Consider the following 19523-nt stretch of genomic DNA (forward strand, 5'->3'; position numbering starts at 1 on the left):
CAGAGAAGCGGACACGGAGCAATGGATCCAAACTACAAGAAAGAAGATTCCACCTAAACGTTAGGAAGAACTTCCTGACAGTAAGAGCTGTTCGACAGTGGAATTTGCTGCCAAGGAGTGTGGTGGAGTCTCCTTCTTTGGAGGTCTTTAAGCAGAGGCTTGACAACCATATGTCAGGAGTGCTCTGATGGTGTTTCCTGCTTGGCAGGGGGTTGGACTCGATGGCCCTTGTGGTCTCTTCCAACTCTATGATTCTATGATTAGCCAAATTATTAAGATGAGGTTCCGTTTTTGTTTTGCACTTCTCCAGCTTTCCTGAAAGAACCATTATCAAAGAGTTTGTTTTTGTTTCTAGGCATAAACACCCAGGCAATTGAAAATTAGAATATTGTGTGTTCCACAATTCCTAGTACTGTTTGTTCACTCAAGTCGCTTACGATATTCAAAGTACTTTTAGGTTTTTTGGAAGTTAATGGGAAGGAAAATTGTCTTTCTGTCAATAGAATGAAAGCAATTGGTTTCCATCTAGGTAATACTTACTTGCAAGAGCCGTGTGCTTGTGACATTAGGAACATGGGATGCCACCTTGTGCAGAATCAGTCCATGTTACCATCTAGCTTCTCTATACTGACTGGCAACAGCTCTCCAGGGTTTCAGGCAGGACTATGAAAGGCAGCTTTCATGTTCTGCTCCTGTTTTAAAATCCAAACAAATAGTTCCAATAACTCTAAGACTTTCAAATGAACATTTTCCTGTTTCTAGGGAACACCCCTCTCCCCAGTCTTTATTGTTTTTAATAACCGCTCTCATAGCAAACCCTTTATCTAATTCCCATAATGTTTATTATCAAGGTGCATAAAGCTCCAGAAAACCACCAGCAATATTCTGTACTTCTCTAAATAAAATACTTGTCCTATGACTGGCTCCAAAAGCAGACTTGCAGTGCAATTCTATGCATGCCTAGTCTAAGAGGGTGGAGGTTTTGTCCTAGGCCCTGTAGTATTCAAGGTTGTTGTGGTTTGTTTTTTAATAAAAAACAAAAAAATGTGGATGAGGGTATAGAGCAGGGGTGAGGAGCCTTTTCTGGTTGCAGGGCCGGATCTTTATTTCCCACCCTGCTGGATCAAATTTGAAAGGTGGACAAGGCCATGAACCTGTCAATCACTGGGCATCACTATGGCATCCAGCAAAGGTGTGCTTTGAAGTTCCAATTGCCAGGACTTCAAAGTGCAGCACAGGGTCTTTGAAAGGCCTTTTACAAGCAGCCTCGTGCTGCTCTTTGAACCTCTGTTTTTCAGAGGTTCAAGGAGCAGCTTTGGGAGGAAGAAGCAGTTTGTACTGAATAGACGCTGCTTCCCCTTCATAGAATAAAGTGTGTTCCCACCACCCATCAGTCCTTGTGCAGTGGGAGCATGCAAAGGAAGAATTAGGAGTTGACTTTCAATTCTCAGTTGTTCCTTTCAAGACTCGCCCTTACCTGCTCCACACATGACATCATCAAAAGCCTTCAACAAAATACCAAACTTACCTGAGTAAGTTTGACAGTCATGGAATAAGAGGAAAGGTCTTCTTGGGATCAAGAATGTGTCAAGGGACAGGAAGCAGAGAGTAGGACTAAATGGGCAGTTCTCCCAGTGGAGGGTTGTAGAATGTGGAGAGTTATTGGGATCTGTGCTTTTTAACTTGCTCATAAATCATCTAGCGTTAGGGGTGAGCAATGAGTCAGCCAAACAAAGCAAAACAAGATTGCAAAGAGCTCTTATCTTAAAGGACCTCTCCCAACTGAGTGAATCGGTAAAAAAATGGCAAATGCAATTCAGTGTAAACAAGGGTAAAGTGATGCATGTCAGGGCATTAAAAATATTCATTTCGCATATTCACTCATAGCAGGAGGGAGAACTTGGGGCCATAGTGAAAAGTTTGATGACAGTGTTGGCCCAGTGTGTGGCTGCTGTAAAAAAGGCAAATTCCATGCTACGGATCATTAGGAAATGAACTGAAAATAAAACTGCCAAAATAATAATGCTGCTATACAAAGCTGTGGTGTGACCACACTTGGAGTACTGTGGTTGGTTCTGGTCATCTCGCTGCAAAAAAGATACTGTAAAGTTGGGAAAAGTTCAGGAAAGTCACAATGAAGATCTGATCAAGGGATGCAGCAACTTCCCTACAAGGAATCATTGTAGCATTTGAGGCTTTTAAGTTTGGAGAAAAAGGCAACATGATAAAAGTATATCAAATTATACACAGCATGGAGAAAGCATGGAGTAAATGTTTTGTCCTTGTCTCATAATACTAGAATTAATAAACATGGAATGAAGCTGTCAGAAGAATCAGAACAGACAAAAAACAACCAAAACAACCCAAACCTGACTTCTTCCCAGAGTTGATGTTAAATTCTACTGAATTCGCTCTCACAAGGAAAAGTAGAGCTTTCAAGTCATGACATCCACAGAGAAAATACAGAGCAAAACAGGCAGTGTAACTTTGTTACAATGATGGGCATGGGAGAAAATCAATGCAATTTTTACCAGATCTCTCTCCCTGCTCCCATCAGTAATCTTATTACCCATATGAATCAGAACTGTGGGTGCTTCCAGACAACCTTTCCATTGAGCATTCATTCAGATTTGCTTATTGAAGAGGCTATTTGACGTTGCATCAAATCAATGTATTCCTTATCCTAAAGAACCTGGTTCTTTGGGTAGGTTGCCCAAGAGCTAGAAATCAGCTTTAACCACACAACCTGAATTTGCCGTTACGTAGTTGAATCTCACCTGAAAAAAACGACAGTCCGGAAGTGTCCCATGAAGCTCTTGCGGCTGCTGCTGAATACTGATTGCATTATAAAATTTATCCATCCACAAAATGGTTGGCTTATATAGCAAAATATGTTACTGAACCTACTGAACCTAGACCTCTGCTTGGAGCCTAGAGTGACTGTTCCTGCTTCATTAAACAGACTCCTTGTCTTACATACACTTTGGCGTTGGTGCTTTTTGATCCCTTCTGCCTCTCTGCTTGAGACGCTCCGGAATCTGCATGCTCATGGGGGTGCTTAACTCCTTAAATATCCTATATTTATATGTCTCAACTGTTTTCCTGGTTGTGCAATTAATTTATCTCAAAGTCACATAATACAAAGAAGCACAAAGGTTTTTAAGCAATTTTAGGAGGCGGAGAGTGAAAAAGGCAAAACAAAGAGTTCGGTATAAAGATATGCTAATGATTTCTAAATAAAAGCTGCGAGATGATCTGAAGGGATCTGCAACAACAACAAAACTGCTTCCTCCCGGCTTCTGATAATTCCCTAGAAAACTAGGTGTGCAGAAAATAACTGGGCAGCTTCTGTTAACTGATAGCACTACATTTTCATGGGTAAATACACAGATCTCTAAACACTATTTCATGCCTTGTACATCCTTCTGAAAACAGCCAGCTTCTCCCCTCAAATGCACAGTGGCAAGCATCTTAGTATACATTAGTTGGTCAAAATTATTGGCCTGTGTGATGCTGAATGTTTGGCCCATTGTACATTTTTAAGATCAGCATGTGGGCCTCTTATTATTGATCTGCTGAGTTATTCAGTACATCCCTTTGTTGGTGTTGCCTTTCATTAGATATTTTAAGTATTTGATTAAAATACATGGAGCCCCTATGCAGAACCATATGATAAGGCCCCATTGCCTTCTGATTAATACAGAGCCGGTCGGTCTTAAACACTCAGAAACGAGCAAAGGTCCTGTCTTGCCTGCTGCCTTTTAGCATGTGTGGTCATTCTGCTCTGCAGAGCACGATTGGCACATGCTCCACAGAGAGGTGCTCTCAGATAATCGCTCTCCAGCAGAGGCCATTATAACTGAAGCTCTGTTCTGCTCTATGGCATTCTTAGCATACTGATTAACCCAAATCTGTTTTCTTGTGCTCTGTCCAAGGAGTGTTAAAAGCCTTTAGTGCCATAGGCCCAGAAGATGGACACAAACCATTGCTGTAAGAATGTGCTTGGGGTTATTTCCTTTTGCTTCCACTGCCTTTTCTGCTTTGCAAATCATTAAGGCTGTAATTCTGTATCTGCTTACAACTCAACAGGAATTACGTTTTGGTAGACATTTATAAGTTTGTGCTGTAAACATTGCAGATAGATGTTCAATTTGTTCCAATCAGTTCTCCCTCACTACCCAAATGCCTTTTCTTCTTCTTTTTAAAGTCTTATTTCTGTGACATTAGATAGTGTAAATAAAGTATGGCCAGCATTTTTGGCATTCATGGCTAGAAAACTTCATAATTTCTTGTTATTATGTGTCCTACTCATAATAGAAACAAGAAAACTTATTCTCTTGCATCACTTTATATGTTTTTATTGCTGGCAAGTATGTTGTATTTATGCATTAGTTCCATAAAATGAGTATATTGGGCTCTTTATTCCAACCTTGACTTTGCTATACATATCCTGGACAAAATCTTTGTTAACTTGGCCAGTTTAGATTAAGTATTTTGGCAAAAGAAACAAAATGAGAGTACATTCTGGTGTCAGCACAACCTACAAAAGTTAAAATACGTGTGTGGGTTGTTTTTTTAAGGCTATCATCCTCCATGGCTGGTGAAATGTTGAGAAAGTGCTGTGGGTGCCGACAGTGGCGGACCTACATTTTTGGGGGCACTGAACTGTAATGGGGGCTCCTTCACAACCAGCAACGTGATCTGAATACGGGGCTGTTCCATGACAGATCAACCCATCTTTACAGCATCTGTGCTACTCTCAAACTTTGATTTTTGTTGTTGTATGTATTTCAGCTATCCCAATCAATTTGAGTTGGGTCAAAATGATAGGTGGGTCCATGAACCGGGTGGAATCATCTGAATTGCTGATAGTAGGGTCTAATGAGAAACTGTGAAGATCTGCGGTATTTCTAAATGTACCTGTATTCAATTAACCCAAGGCTCTCTCTGAAGCCAGTGCAAGGTTACCTGCTAGTTTAATGGAGCTTTCCTCCATAAAATATAGGTCTTTATTCCCCCTTGTTCCTGAGGTACATCTCCACTCACCACCCCTTCTTCGCTGGCAGGGGAGGCCCCGCCATTTTGTTGTTCTCCTCAGGTGCCAAAATGTCTTGGGCCAGCCCTGTCCATTTGGCCAGCAGAAGTATTGCCACTACACTGAATTCCGCACTGTATGCTTATCTCCCCTCCCCAGTGTAAGAGTTTTCTAATTAACTTTTGAAAGCACTGGTCTGCTGGGCTTGAAACCAGTGTTCTACTTTCACAAGAGAGAAATCCATTCCCTCAACACAATGCACACATCAGCTGAAAATGCCACTGGGTTCCCCCCTACTTGGAAATAGCGGAAGCTGCCCTTTTTCTTTTCTTTTCTTTTTTTGCATTTTGTGCTTTTTATCATATTTTTATGGTGTGAACTGCCCTAAGATCTGCGGATGAAAAGTAGCATTCAAATTTAATGAACTAAATAAATAAATAAATAAATGCAATTCCCAGCCCTACCTAGAGCTGTTGTGGATTGAACTTGGGACCTTCAGCATGCAAAGAAGATATTCTACCACTGAGCTATGGCTCTGCCCTTACCTTACCTCCACCCGCCCCCCTCCACCTCATCCTACTTTGTTTTTTATCCTTCCTTTCCTCCTGAGATCTCTACAGTGCAAGATCTGTGTGGGCATTCATCATGATACATCATAGGGATGACAGTGTCATGTTTAGCTACACATTTGAATGCGAGGGGGCAGCTCAATCTTCCCATGCTTCTTGTGGGTTTCTTGTATGCAACTGTGTACCGTTTCCTGCAGACATCTACTTGTAAGCTTCAACACAGTGATGACAAGTCAAGGCAGAATGTGCAAGCAGAGACTGCAGGAGGATGTGTGTTTTGGAAATGCCAGGACACATTCAGCCCATAAAGCGCAGGTGCATCCTCTTGTTTCTGTGAGTCAGTATCTTTTAAGGTAGACAGGAGACAGAGTGCATCATGCACAGAGGTCGATGTGGTAGCAGCCAGTCTTGGGTATCTCTCTTGGGGCCATGAGACTATAAGGCAGAAGGGAGACAGGCAGACTACATTTGTAGCTTCTATCAAGCTGGGCATGCAGCAAAGTCTGCATCACTTGCCCTACATTTAATCAGGGCAGAGTTAAGCCAGTCTCTCCCTTTCTATCTTGGGCCCATTAAGGGCTCAGTAGCTCTCCTGGCTCTAGGGAGAGGAAAATAACAATACTGAGCTAAATTTGCGACGCAGCACTCAACCAGACACACACCCAGCACAATTTTTCACTCCGCAGCTCTGCATAGGTAGTAGCTCTTAACATGATCACAAGCCTTTTTGATGTGCGAGAGAAACATGGTACGTGGCATGGCTGTAGCACTGCAGATTTTGCCCCTTGAGCACTAGTCTAGGCAGTTTCTGCTTGTGCCAAGCAATTATAAGGGTGGCAGCATGAGTGACACCCAAGGCTGTTCAATGAACACTAAGGTCAAGCAGGGATTACCACGTTCAGTCTCAGAAGTTTCTCCACAGTTGTGCCACATTTGCTGCTTACAAACACCTAACCCAAGGATGAGGAACCTCAAGCTCTGGGGGTGAATGTGCTTTTTCCAGGAATCTTTCTGGTCTTCGTGACCACCCCCAGGCCATACCTCTTCCCTCCAGGCCACACCTAGTGAGTACCAGCCTTGCTATGTGGGCAACTGAATGTTTCTGCCCTGCTAGAATCTGTTCTTGAACTCTGATCATGCTTCTTGGTTGCCTGGATGAGGCACAGAGAAAGTAGGGGAGGTGTAAATTAACATTTGTTGCTCCACCCACCTTTGCTTCTGTCCACCACTGGCATATGGCCCCTGCAAGGTTGCCTGGAAGGGAATGTGGCCCTTGAGCTGTAAAAGATTCCTCACCCTTGATCTAGCTCAAGCAATGCACTTACAGTCATGGATGAGCCAGAAGGCAAGTTGGGACCCCTGAGTGTCAATGACTTTTGAATGTGCATAACATTCCCCCCAAATTTTACCTTATAGCAGGCTTCACCAACTTGGTACTTTCCAGATGTTTTGGACTATTGCTTGGGAGAACAGACTATGGCCCAGTGGCAAAACATCTGCTATGTATATGAAAGTTCCCAGGTTCCATTCCCAACATCTACAAGTGGGTCTGGAAGAGACCTGGAAAGCCACTGCCAGTCAGTTTATAGATAACATCACACTAGATTAGAGAAGACTGCCTTAGATGGTGCTATCCTAAGCAAGCAGAAGGTTGAGAGCAGAAATCTTGCTTTCAAAGAGCACTGACCTACTCCTGAGAAACACAGAGAAACCTAGACTTCAAAAGTAAAAATATAAAATAAAATAACATAAAATAAAATAATAAGTGTTTTGGTAAAGCATCTGGTCCCAGGTCCCCAGCATCTCCAGGCAGAGCTGCGAAAGACTCCTGTCTGCAACCTTGGAGAACAGCTGCCAATCAGGAGAGACACTACCGAGTTACGTAGACCAATGGCCTGACTCACTATAATGTAGTCCCATGTACCTACAAAAGAAAGAATGTCACCCTGTCCTGCCACATGACCAGTGACTCCAGGACCATCGGTGCCACTGTTTTGAGAGCCTCCCCATCCAAAGTGTCACAATTTAAATTACAGTAGTAGGTTTTTATGAAAGCATTAGCAAGTGAGGTTCTTTGTATATAATCCTCACCCCCATTGTGTATTTGCATGCAGTAAAAAAATGTACTGAGCCTGTAATGTAATTGTACACAGTTGAAGAGTGCTGAAGATTGACTGTGAAAGGTCATGTCCCCCCCCCGACATAATGGGGGGAAAGAGCCTTTTCAGGGAGAAGGAGAAGGAGGAGAGGGGGGGTCTATTTTCTATGCAGTTGTACAGACAAGCTGTGCTTATTAGACTAGTGCACCTTCATATAATTTGGCCTTGACAATGATTCTTCACAGAGCAACACTGGAAGACTGAACGGAATCATAACAAAAGCAGCAGCAGCAAAATATCCTGCTTTTTTTCTGTACTTTCTACTCAAGGACTTCAGAGTGCTATACCATTATTGTTAATCTCATTCTTCTGTAAACCCAAAGGATTTATTCACACATCATTTATATTTGTATTTATTTGTTTAAACAATGTTTATGCAACTTAACTCTAGTAATCCAAAGATGCAAAAAATAAAAATAAGTTAAAATGATAAAATCGAACTACAGGTGCTAGAAGTTCAGTAGGGAGGGAGCCTGTCTAACTTCAACTGGAAGGAGTTCCATAAAATTGACGCACACACACACACACACGTACTAATAGTTTATAGTATTCTGGAGGAAAGCATGGCTGGCTGGCTAGGACCCTGAAGAGTAACATTTTTATTCAGAGGCAAGACTCTATTGCATGTTTTGTTGCAGGTCCCACTTTTCCTACCTTTATTCCTTCCTAACACACCAATAACTTTAGAGATAACTAAGAATCCTGGGGGGAAATAGCAATCACCCAGCACCTCACTCTGCAAAAGCAGACTCATGGCAATTCCAGTGACCTTGCAGCCCACCAAGCCAAACTAAACCCACAGCCCATTAAAGAAAGGGCAAAAGAAACCTCCTCTTTTTGCCATCTAACTGAAGCAGGCAAAAGGAGATGGTCAAAAACCTGGCAAATCACAAGAGGTGATTGGTGGGATGCACCCCTTGGTGAGCTACAGAGTGGTAAAAGCTCTAGTACAAAATCAAGGGTAGGCCTCCCTTGTTCGTCATCATGCACTGCTCCATTAGGGGCAGGGTGCTGTTGGACTCAGACTCCCATCTGCTCCAGTTAGCTTAGCCAGTGTGGAAGGGTGACGGCAACTGTACTCCAACAGCACCTTAAAAGTCCCTCTCCCTGCACTAGGTCAATGGGATGTTGTGGGGCTGCAGCAATAGCCTCTTGTCTTACTGGGAGGCAGAGAGGCAAAGTGCTGGCAAGGCTGGGGCTGTGCGGATGCACCCTGGATAGCTCCATTGGTTAGAGGATGGTGCTGATAACCTCAAAAGTCACAGGTTCAATTCCCGTATTGGATAGCTGCATATTCCTGCATTGCAGGGGATTAGACCAGGTGGTCCACAGGATCCCTTCCAACTCTATGATTCTATGATTTGGCACTCCATCAGGTGCCTTTTCAATGCTTCGCTCCTCACCCTCCTTCTCCTGGTAAGTGGCAGCACAGCTGCTGCCTGGAGGCTATTGTTGTGGCTCTGCCTTACTGAGCAAGCTACTCCCTATAAGAGCCTGAGCCTGGAATGAAAGAAGCAAATCTGGAGCCATTGTCCTCTCAATAACCTTTCCTAGGAACTAGGTTAGAGAGCAACCAGTAATTAGATTGATCCCTTGCCTCCAGCTATAGTTGTCTGATTGACTGACATACTTCTCAGTGCAGTAAGCATCTCCCAACATCCTATGAAACACTGACCCAAATTTATCCCTCTGTCCTTAGTCATCCATGAAGGCCAAGAATGATTCTTGTGAGGAGCAGGTCTAAATAGAATCAGGATTTGGCGTGAGACAGACCAAGATACACAAAGGGCTCCTTTGATTTTTGAGAACTGTTTTGGGGACCATTTGGCAGCAAAACTCTTCTGGTTTTTCTTTCCTCCACAAAAGAAGGCAGAAAGGAATAATCAAGCATCGAGCAATGGAATATTCTAATGGTGTTTTCAAACTGTCCTCCTCAGTCAGACTTCAAACGCACTGAAATATTTTCCATGCCCATTTCTTTGCATGATTAATAGCCAAAGCCAAAATTACCTTCTTCGTTCGTCTGTATACTCTCCTAAAGCAAATAAAAGATAAGCAAGGCCATCATTCTGTAAAAAGAATTCTACCAGCATCTCTTGCCTTAATGTTTCATACCTTAAAGATTGTCTGGTAACCAAGGTGACCTGTAAGGATAACAAGCAGATGTGAGATGCCTAAGAGCTGCATCATCAAAAATAGCAGAGCGCATCCAATTCAATCTTGTGGTCCTAGCAAGATGACCACTATTGCTGTACAGTATCCATTTGTAGGAGCCAAATCATGCCCAAGATCAAAACTTGATGTTACAAGGTATATGCAGCTGCCACTGACCTGTCATCTGGTTAAAGATGATGTCTGTCATGATGTCAACATGCTCATGGTTTTTCTGCATTGGCTGGCATTTGCACACACACAAAATGCACCCTAAATCTGTTCTTGGGTTCATCCATCCCTTATATTTGTTATAGCTCTTACTTGTGTCCTCTAATGTCAGCATTAAAAAAAAAAAAAAGGAATTGGAACGCTAGGTTGTAAAACAAACAGCAATAATAGTAAATGATATTGCTTATTTTGTTTTGATAACCTGCCTTTCCATCAAATAATTCTCAAGGTGACTTGTAATTGGTTGTAATAATACAAAACAAAAACACCCCAAACAAACACTCTCTCACACACAAGCCAATAGCCCTTAGGCTAATAGATGGAGCTCCCTTCTGCTTTGCAGTCTCAGGGCAATTGGTTGTTGTTGTTTTGGTTTCAAAAGAGAAAGAAAAATTTCCTGCAGCTGCTCCTTCTCTGGCCAGGTCTTCCCCTTGCCATAATATTCTTCCTGGAAGGCAGGGGGTGAACCCTTGGTCCTCTAGCAGGGACTGGAGTGTGCCCCCCCCCCCGCCACACTTCATAAAGCCTTATTTCCTGTTAACTTCCGGGGCTTTTGCTTGCTAACTGCTTCACTCTGTTATTCTGTTCTCAGTCCATATTTGTTCATTGGCATAATCGATCATGTCAACAATAACATAAATAACTAAAAACTATTATAGTGAACATAATCAAGTTTATTGTTTTGCAGCCTGACAATGGACTAAGGCCGTTGTGGCACATGCATTTGCCATAAACCAGGTAATTTTCATCCATGCAGCAACAATTCAAGGTGCTAGCTCAGCTAAGGTGTGTGGAAGAGAGACAGATATAAATTATTTCCATCTGAGAAATTGGTATTGAGGGTTGTCTTCATGCATACAAAGAACAAGGAAAGCAAATGTGAAGAATAACCAACAGAAATGAAACCATGGTGTGTGCATATTTATAACAAAATAAAGCTACATTAGAGTTGTTGTTTTAGTTGCGGGATACATTTTTTCCCTTTTGTGTGGTTTTGGGTGATCTATATCCATACCTTTGAATTGATAAACATGTCTTAAGTTTGCTTCAGAAAATGAAGAATTCACAGCTCCCCAAACCCATTTGGGAAATTTCTTGATACTGATGTTTATGTAGTCATGAGGCGCAGTTTAGATACATTCTGGGGGAGGGGGATTTTTTGCTGTACAAATTTTATGAAAAGATGATCTACACGCAGCACTCTTCTCTGGTGTTCAGTGATGGAGGGGAGAAACACATGTTAACAAAGGGGAGGAAAAACGCTTCTCAGTCAGCTCATAATGTCCCCTGCTGTTCAATTGGGATTGTGAAGGGTATGCCTTAATGAAGGCAGGTGAGAAGGTGAAAAAAACTAATGAGGGTGTTCCCTCTGCATTGAAAGATCACTTAGGAGCTGCAGGAACTTCTTTTGTGTTAGGAGAATGCACAAATTAGGTCCGAAATCATCACACGCACACCGAGGTCACAAAGGCCTGACTCTTGGTGCAGCAGAGTCCCTTTCTCTCCCTCATAACCAATTTTGCACCTTGTGTCATTTTTTTGTTCCTCAAGGTTTGAATTGATGGTGATCTAGTGAAAAGGGACCTAATTTTATTGTCCCTTTTTTTGGTTTGCTTAGTGCATAAGGAATATGGGAGAGAAAGTGTTCTCTACTGCATGCTTTGTTAAAGGAGTAGCTCTGACTAGCCAGTAGCCTGTGCAATTTTTAATCTCCTGGAACAGTCCCCAGGGTGAGTCACACCGATAGTCCGATTTAAGATACAACTTAAGATACCTTAAAAAGCAGTTCAATTGGCTTTGGCCACAGTGCAGAAGTTTCTGTTCTTTAAAAGGCTCGTAAAAGAACAGTGTAGGGGCTCTCCCTACCAACCGCACTCACAGATTCCAAAATAGAAAACGTATAGAAAATCAGTTTTTCATGAACATTGAACACAGACTTTATACAGGCAGTGACTGCTTTGCCATGCGGTTACGTTCCTGACCTCCATGTACATTAGCAGTGCATGCATAAGCCTGCCCTGCCCACTTCCCCGTCACTGCAATGTGCACACACAGTTGTGCATCACTTGAACGTGCGTAAATCAGTCGCTGCCTGTACAGTGGTACCTCGGTTTACGAACTTAATCCGTTCCGGAAGTCTGTTCTTAAACCGAAAACATTCTGAAACCAAGGCACACTTTCCCTAATGAGCCCTTCTGCCACCAGTGCCCTTCCACCATTCGGATTCCGTTCTTAGACCAAGGTAAAGTTCTCAAACCAAGACACTATTTCTGGTTTTGCGGAGTTCGTAAACTAAATCGTTCTTAAACCAGACTGTTCTTAAATTGAGGTACCACTGTACTGAATACTGTTTTCCCCTATATATATTGAAACTCATGGAACATGGAGGGAATGAAGAGGAGCTGAGGCAGCACTGCCTCAGAGAGAAAATTTGACAAAAGTTTCCCCCTCAGAATCAGGCACCCTCTGAAATATTCCAGATAAAAATGTTCCAAGTAGTAACCTTTTCATTGTTATAAGAACCAATCCTAATTCCTCTGTCTGTCACTTGCCTTCAGATATACTTTCCCCTGTGTCAAAGAATGGGGCATTTGAGGAGAGCGGTAAAAAGAAGAGAAGAAAGGATTAGCCTCGCCATCAAAACAGCAAAAGCAAAAAACAAAACAAGCCGCTCATAACCTCTAATGCCACCCATTTAAAAAGTAATAACTAAATACAATAAATACATTGACAGATGATTATTCCCAACACAATTGGATCAGCTTACCTATTAACAGTTCTGCCAAGAATAGATTAAAAAAAAAATCAGTTAACTATACTCCATGTCTTACTCATCTTGGTTTCAATGAATGCACAACCCAAATTATCAAGAATTGCGGCTAAATTGGTGCACTGTCACTCAGGTCCAATTTAGAAGGACAAAGCAGAAAAAGAAGACAGGAGAGAGGAATATTGGGGGGACGGGATAGCTTCAGGGTATAGTTAATGATAGGAAAGAAAGGCTTTAATGCCCGCATCACTGGTTTTAATTTGTTTCAGGTCAGTAGCGGTAGGAAGTCATTAACATATGATAGCTATTCCTTTTCCTGTGAGTTTACTGTCTCAGCCTTTGTCCTAATAAACTGATATCCACATTACAAAAATCGCCAGCCTAATTGGCACCTTTGTGACAGCAACAGTACTCAAACCACTAGATATGTAGGCAATCCACCTCGGTATGTGCTGCTTTTGTACCAACCCTGCTGAAAAGAATATGAATAGCAGGTACTTTGTGGATTTCAACCTTGAACTACATCCCTCCCCACCCACAATCTGAGGAGCATTGGGTAGGTTGGAATGGCACAAAAAATCCCTCTGAAACACTGGTTGTGTATTTATCTCAGGGTTCAGCAAATTAATGGAGCACTTTCAACAAAAATTAAACTTGTGCAAGGCAGCAAGGAGCACTTCAAAACACTTTACAAAATGCAAATGGTTCCTTATTGTCCAGCTCTTTGTGCAATTAAGTTAGGCAATTAAATTATTCATCAGGGCAACGTGGGGTCACTCTTTTTTCCTTCTTCATTTTGCGGGTGTGCTTCTGGCACAATGGATGACAGCGGAGTTAGCTCTCAACAGATCTGTTTGGTAACGGCTTGTTCCAACTCTTTCTATTGCAAAACGCTGTTCAAGATAACACCCAAGAATATAGTACTGAAGCAGGAACAAGAAACAAAGAGTCCAGATTCTAAAGAGACAAAAGACTAGGAGGAAGAAAGTGTATGGTAGGATTATTTCTGATTTTCAGGCATTAAACAAAAGCAGCTCCTCCAATCCTAAGCATATTTATTCAGAAGTCCCACTGATTCCAAGCATGCATGCTTAGGATTGTAGCAAATTCTCAGTAGACCCAACCGGTTTCTCAGAAGGGGTTCTGAGCACTGCATTGTGAGCATGGAAAACACAATGCCATCGGGCAGAGTTTGTTGAGAATATTTCTTATTGCAATCCCCAGGGAAGGTTCTCAAAGGCATTACTTCACTATGTTCATTTGAGCGAGGGCAAGTGCTGGAGAACTGCCTAATGGATTTTCTTTGGGAAGGAGCTAGAGGGGAAACCAACCTGTCATGAAAAGGTGTCTGGAAGTGAGGTGCAAGGCATTTTCGCCTACATTTCCACATGAAATCAGTACCAGGAAGAAAAGTGTTACAGGGCAAATGTACGAAGGGGGAAAGTAGACTACCTAGAACCATCACATACCTCACCGTCTCTTGCTGTCTGTTGCCATGACAGTTGCAATTGTCAGCCCAGATACTGAAGAAGCTAACTGTTCACTGTTTAATGAAGCGAAGTATTCCTAGTAACTTTCCTTCAAAGGACATTAATCCCGGGGTCCAAACTCTGGCTAGATTCAGCAGAGCTTGTGTTTGCTGGCAAATGGAGCACTAAAAAACATTGTTCCATTCAGTTGACTTGGAAGAATCTCTTCATGTATACGACAGCTAGTTTCTCTCTATATAACTCCCCAATGGCTTCTACCACTGGATCAGTAGTAGCATGAATACTCTGGGAAGTGGAACTTTTAAGAGTATATGACATACACTTTAACTGATGGCGACAATGTGCACTCACTTGTCTTAGAAACAAAAGTTGGTAGCCTGAATAAAAATGAGTGGAATAAACCAACTGAACACTAATCCTATGGACATTTATTTGCAAACTAATCTCCTTGAGATCAAGAATGATTTGCTTCTGAGGAAGTATCCGCAGGATGCTCAATACAGGTAAGGAAGGGTCTGGTGATGAGAACCACAAGGGTTGTGTCTGCACCAATGACAACTCTTACATTGCATGAGTACTGACATATAGTAACCCCCGGACTGGTGTTGAAATGAAGTGAATGAGTACTGGCATACAGTAACCCCCAGACTGGTGTTGGAACAGCACAACTATCTGCACTGCTGCAAAAGTGCACTGTATTCAGGCATTGTGCACTTCCCCGGTTAGGTACAACCAAGCTTCTAGCTTCTTCTCTTTTCTTAGCCTAGGAAAAACACTGCTGCAGGCCTGTGTTAAGAGCCCTGCAGGGCAGCTGCACAGATTCCTGAAAACAAACCAGCTACCAATGTAGAGCTTGAACTCAGTGGCCAAGTTTCAACAGTTGAGGAAGAGACAATGCAAAGCTGTCCCAGGCCACAGGGTTCAATCTTTCCTACCTAAGACGGACTATTTTTTCTCAATCAGGGGTGCCAATCGAGCAGATGATGTGGTACATGCATACCGTTTGGATGGCAGTGCCTGTTAACTTGAGGGGTGCGGTGCTCAAATGTTTCATTGGGGGAACCGAAGGGACCTTGCCTCCTAGGAGTTGACTTATGCTTTCAATGTGCTAACAGCAGTAATACTTTGCCTCTTTTAGAATTATCTCCTGTGACTGCGTTATGCTAAACTAATAAACAAATTCAGCTGTTAAGGGGGGAGAAACTGCTGAGATGATAGATTTCTGCATTGAAAAGCCGTTTGTTGATGTATCGTTATTTAGTGGGGGGGGGGGAGATAATTATCCTGCTGTTGGAATCTGTTCTACTAGTTGAGGCTAAGCCTGTTTAACAAGCAGTAAACATGGAAGAGGGTGGGCCAGCGAAGGAGAGAAGCACCCTAGAGCATTCTGTGGGCTGGTTCTGGTCTGCTGGCATTTACACAGAGCATGTTTTACCTTAGGAAGGGGGAAAGGTGGCCTTTGGTGAGGCAAGCAGAGCCTAACGGGTTTTAAATTAAATTAACAACAACAACAACAACAAACCCCGCAGGTGAAAACAAACTGGTCCCTTTAGGAAAAGAAACGTAAAAACCAAGGAAATCTGTTATGATTTACTGCAGTGTAAAACGAAGGGTGTTTGTTTGTTTGTGCATTGTTTGCACAGCAGCTTCACTGAATTTTCAGATATACAGCAGATACTCTTCTTGGGCACAAATGAGGTAACTCTCCTCCTTCCTCCAGGTAGCGAAGCCATTTCTAAAATAAATATGCTTCTCTCTTCATTGCACTTTTAATAATTGGATTACCATCAGCAAGAGGCTTGGTGGGTAAGAAATACATGTAGAAAGCTAGGATCAAATAGACTTAGCAAGCATCTCAGAGTCAGTGCTAGGAGGTCTCCAGCTCAGTTAGTCTTCTTGGTTCTGAATTGCTGTCAATCTCAAAGGTGTTAATGTATTAAAAGGGAGGGGGAGGCAGAACAGGCAGTTTTGGTCTCTTTCTTCTTTGAGAACCTAGTTGTTTTCAGAGGGCAACCATTTCATGCAAAAGGATACATTTCTGGCTGCTGTAGTAAGTGCCAAATTCTCCTTGACCTCAATGTTATAAATATGAATGATTAATAATAATGATTTTATAATATGAATCCACAATTGGAAAAGGAAAAACTTAGCCATCTTTCTCTTTGTTTGCCGTTCCACAAAATTTACTGCTGCTGGGGCACATTTCTTGAAATTTATCAGTGAAAAAGAAATTGCTAGATATAGTCTAGGGTACCATTGAAAGCTGCCTATCATTATCATTATTTAATAAATTTATATACCACCCGATACCTGCAGGTCTCAGGGCAGAAGTTCCATTCAATGCAAGGTGAATCCTAACTCACATTTATATCTCTGACACAGTGATGTGCATATTTACAGTGGTACAACAGTGGCTTCAAGCACTGCTGCCATTAAGAATGTAACAATAGTTTTACTGGATCAGGCTAGTGGCCCATGTAGTCCAGCATCCTGTTCACAGTGGGCAGGCAGATGCCTTTGGGAAGCTCACACAACAGCACTTTCCGCTCCTGCAATTTCCAGCAACAGGTATTCAGAAGCATACTATATCTGACCATGGAGTAGAGCCAGTTAGTCTCAACCTCTATGAATTTGTCTAAAGCCATCCAAGTCGGTGGCCATCCCTGACTGCTGCGGGAGTGAATTCCATAGTTTAACTATGCTCTGTGTGAAGAACTGCTCTCTCTTCTTTGTCTGTCCTGGTATATTACTCATCTAGGCATCTGTGCAACTTGCCACTAGTGGTGCCTGGTAAGGTGGAAGGCAGGGAGGTGAACAGTAGGTGGCGCCAGAGCAAACGACAGGCAGAGCCAACTAATTATTGTGTTGTCCTCATCATTCTCTCTACAAAGTCAAAACTGAGACTAAGGAGGAGAAAGCTGCTCCCAGGATTGGTAGCTGTAAGGAAGAAGGCAGGTGGGGATTAGCAGAGGGCAGACTGAGGTTGTTGGGGGCAATGCCTTATTTGCCCTAATGCACTAGTCTCCACTGCTGCTACTTCCTGGACAACCAACCCTTACTATCAGAAAAGCCTGGCACAATGTTGCACAGGATAAGCTTACCTACATCTGCCAGGGGCAGAATGCCCTTAGGAAACTGACGGAGAGGACCCGCCTCTTCCCCATCCCTGAAAATGTTGTACACATAGAATCATATTGTAGAGTTGGAAGGGACCCTGAGGATCATCTAGTCCAACCCCCTGCAATGCAGTGATATGCAAGTGTCCCATACAGGAATCAAACCTGCAACTTTGGCATTATCAGCACCATGCTCTAACAAACTGAGCTACTCAGACTTGGAATTCCCCAATACTGCCTTGTGCCTTCATAGCAATTCCAGGCACTCTAATGATAGGTCAGATAGATCCACGCGACCAGACCACAAATCCAATATTTATTTAGCACTGTTTAGCATTATTACTCATTAAACCATTGTGTAATATTGCCATGATTATAGAATGGCATGCATGAGAAAAGCACTGCAGCATTTATAATATTCCATGTATTTATGTTCCTCATTTCAAAAGCTCTGTGTTGGTTCCATTGGGTTCCCAGTGGCTACTGGTTGTCCGCACTAGCTTCCCTTCAACAATGCAAATTACATTAAGAGCTAGTGCAGCATAATGCTAATACAAAGAGCCTGAGCTGCAGACCTGGAAGTCTTCTTCCAAAACGTGCCTCTGACATAATATGATTTTGTTATTTCTTAAGGCCATTGGAGAAAGCAAGGTGCTGCCCAGTGTAAAACAGAATGAACCATGACAATGCCAGCGTGTTGTTTAACTAAATGGAAGGAAGGGAGGAGGAGGTAAGGAAAGACAACGGAGGAGGCTTATTTGGGAATAAGCCCTACTGAACACAGTGGGAGTTACCTCCAAGAAAACATGCATACCAATTGCATTGCATATTAAAATCTCAGCAGGCCAGGGAAAACAGAGATGTTTTAAGGCGGCACTTAAAGAAGTGTGTGGACCGAATGCTGTCACTAATATGAGAAAAATGATACAGCCTTGCCAGGTTATTGGAAAGAATTATTGAAATCTGCCTGCAAAATGTTTTGCACGGAGAACTCTAGAAGCACCATATAAATACGGCCTGTCACGTGCTTCCCAGTCTATTCCCTGCATAACAGATCATACGGGACTGGAATATGCGCCAGAGTGTGGGAGGAGGATTCAGTCTAAATGCGTTGCAGTTATAGCTGTAGTATTGATCACTGAAATGGGGGTGGAGAAGGTGGGGGGGGGGAGAGAGAGAGACGCTGCCGGAGACAAACATAAAAACACCACCACCTACTCTGCGCTCTTCTCGCCCCCTCGCGAAGAAGGGCAGCCAGATCTGCGCACATGGAGAGCAGCAGAGGCCGGCTGCGCCCGGCGGCTTTCCTTCGCGCCTTTCCCGCGCCCCTCCTTGCTCCGGCTGCTGCAACAGCCTGCTCGTGCGCTCCCAGAAGGCGCTGGGAGAGGAAAGAAGCAGGGTCCTCTCCCGGGCATATCATCCCAGTCAGAAAACTGAGCAATGGTGGGGTCACAAAGCCTACCGAGCCTGATTTGTTTGTTTATGGGGTGGGCAAGAGGGCCGCGAATAACCTCGCCTCGAGGGGTGGCCGGGCAGGGCGGGAAAACGCGCTCCCTGAGGAGCCAGCCGTGTTATGCAGGGGCTGGAAGAGAAAAATAATAATAATCTGTAATTCCAAAGAGAAACCTGCCGAGATGATGAGGGGAGTCAAATTAGTATGAATAATGCAAAGCCCCTCACTGGGTGGGTGGGGAGAGCGGCTGGGCAAAAGAGGAGAGGAGGGGGCCGGAGTCGTTGCTAGGCTGTTGCGGGTGGCTCGGAGCAGAGGTCTCGCCCTCGGCACGAGGAGCCTCAGGTCACCTTTCAAGATTGAAATAAAGCAGGTCTCTCGTGAAAGGCCTCCCTCGCAGCTTAACTTTCCTTCAACTCTCCGCCCCTCCAGCGCCCTTGGTGTCTCGAGCCGGAGGGCAGCCCGGTCCCGCGCGGCTCTATTTCTCCCGCCTCAGCCCGCCCGCTGTGCCCCGCGCCCCACGAGCTGCGCTGGGGCGCCCCACTGCGCCGA

General features: G+C 43.4%; 1 long non-coding RNA gene across 1 annotated transcript; it reads right to left on the reverse strand.

The window, feature by feature from the left end:
- Nucleotides 1-12163: 12163 nt before the first annotated feature.
- Nucleotides 12164-19516, reverse strand: LOC310673804. Its single transcript, XR_014509243.1, has 3 exons — nucleotides 18740-19516; nucleotides 14385-14569; nucleotides 12164-13838 (listed from the first exon to the last, which is right to left on the reverse strand). It is a non-coding gene; the product is annotated as an uncharacterized lncRNA (long non-coding RNA).
- Nucleotides 19517-19523: the final 7 nt, after the last annotated feature.

Source organism: Podarcis tiliguerta, assembly GCF_965153285.1.
Source record: "Podarcis tiliguerta genome assembly, chromosome: 3".
NCBI classification, from domain to species: Eukaryota; Metazoa; Chordata; class Lepidosauria; order Squamata; family Lacertidae; genus Podarcis; species Podarcis tiliguerta.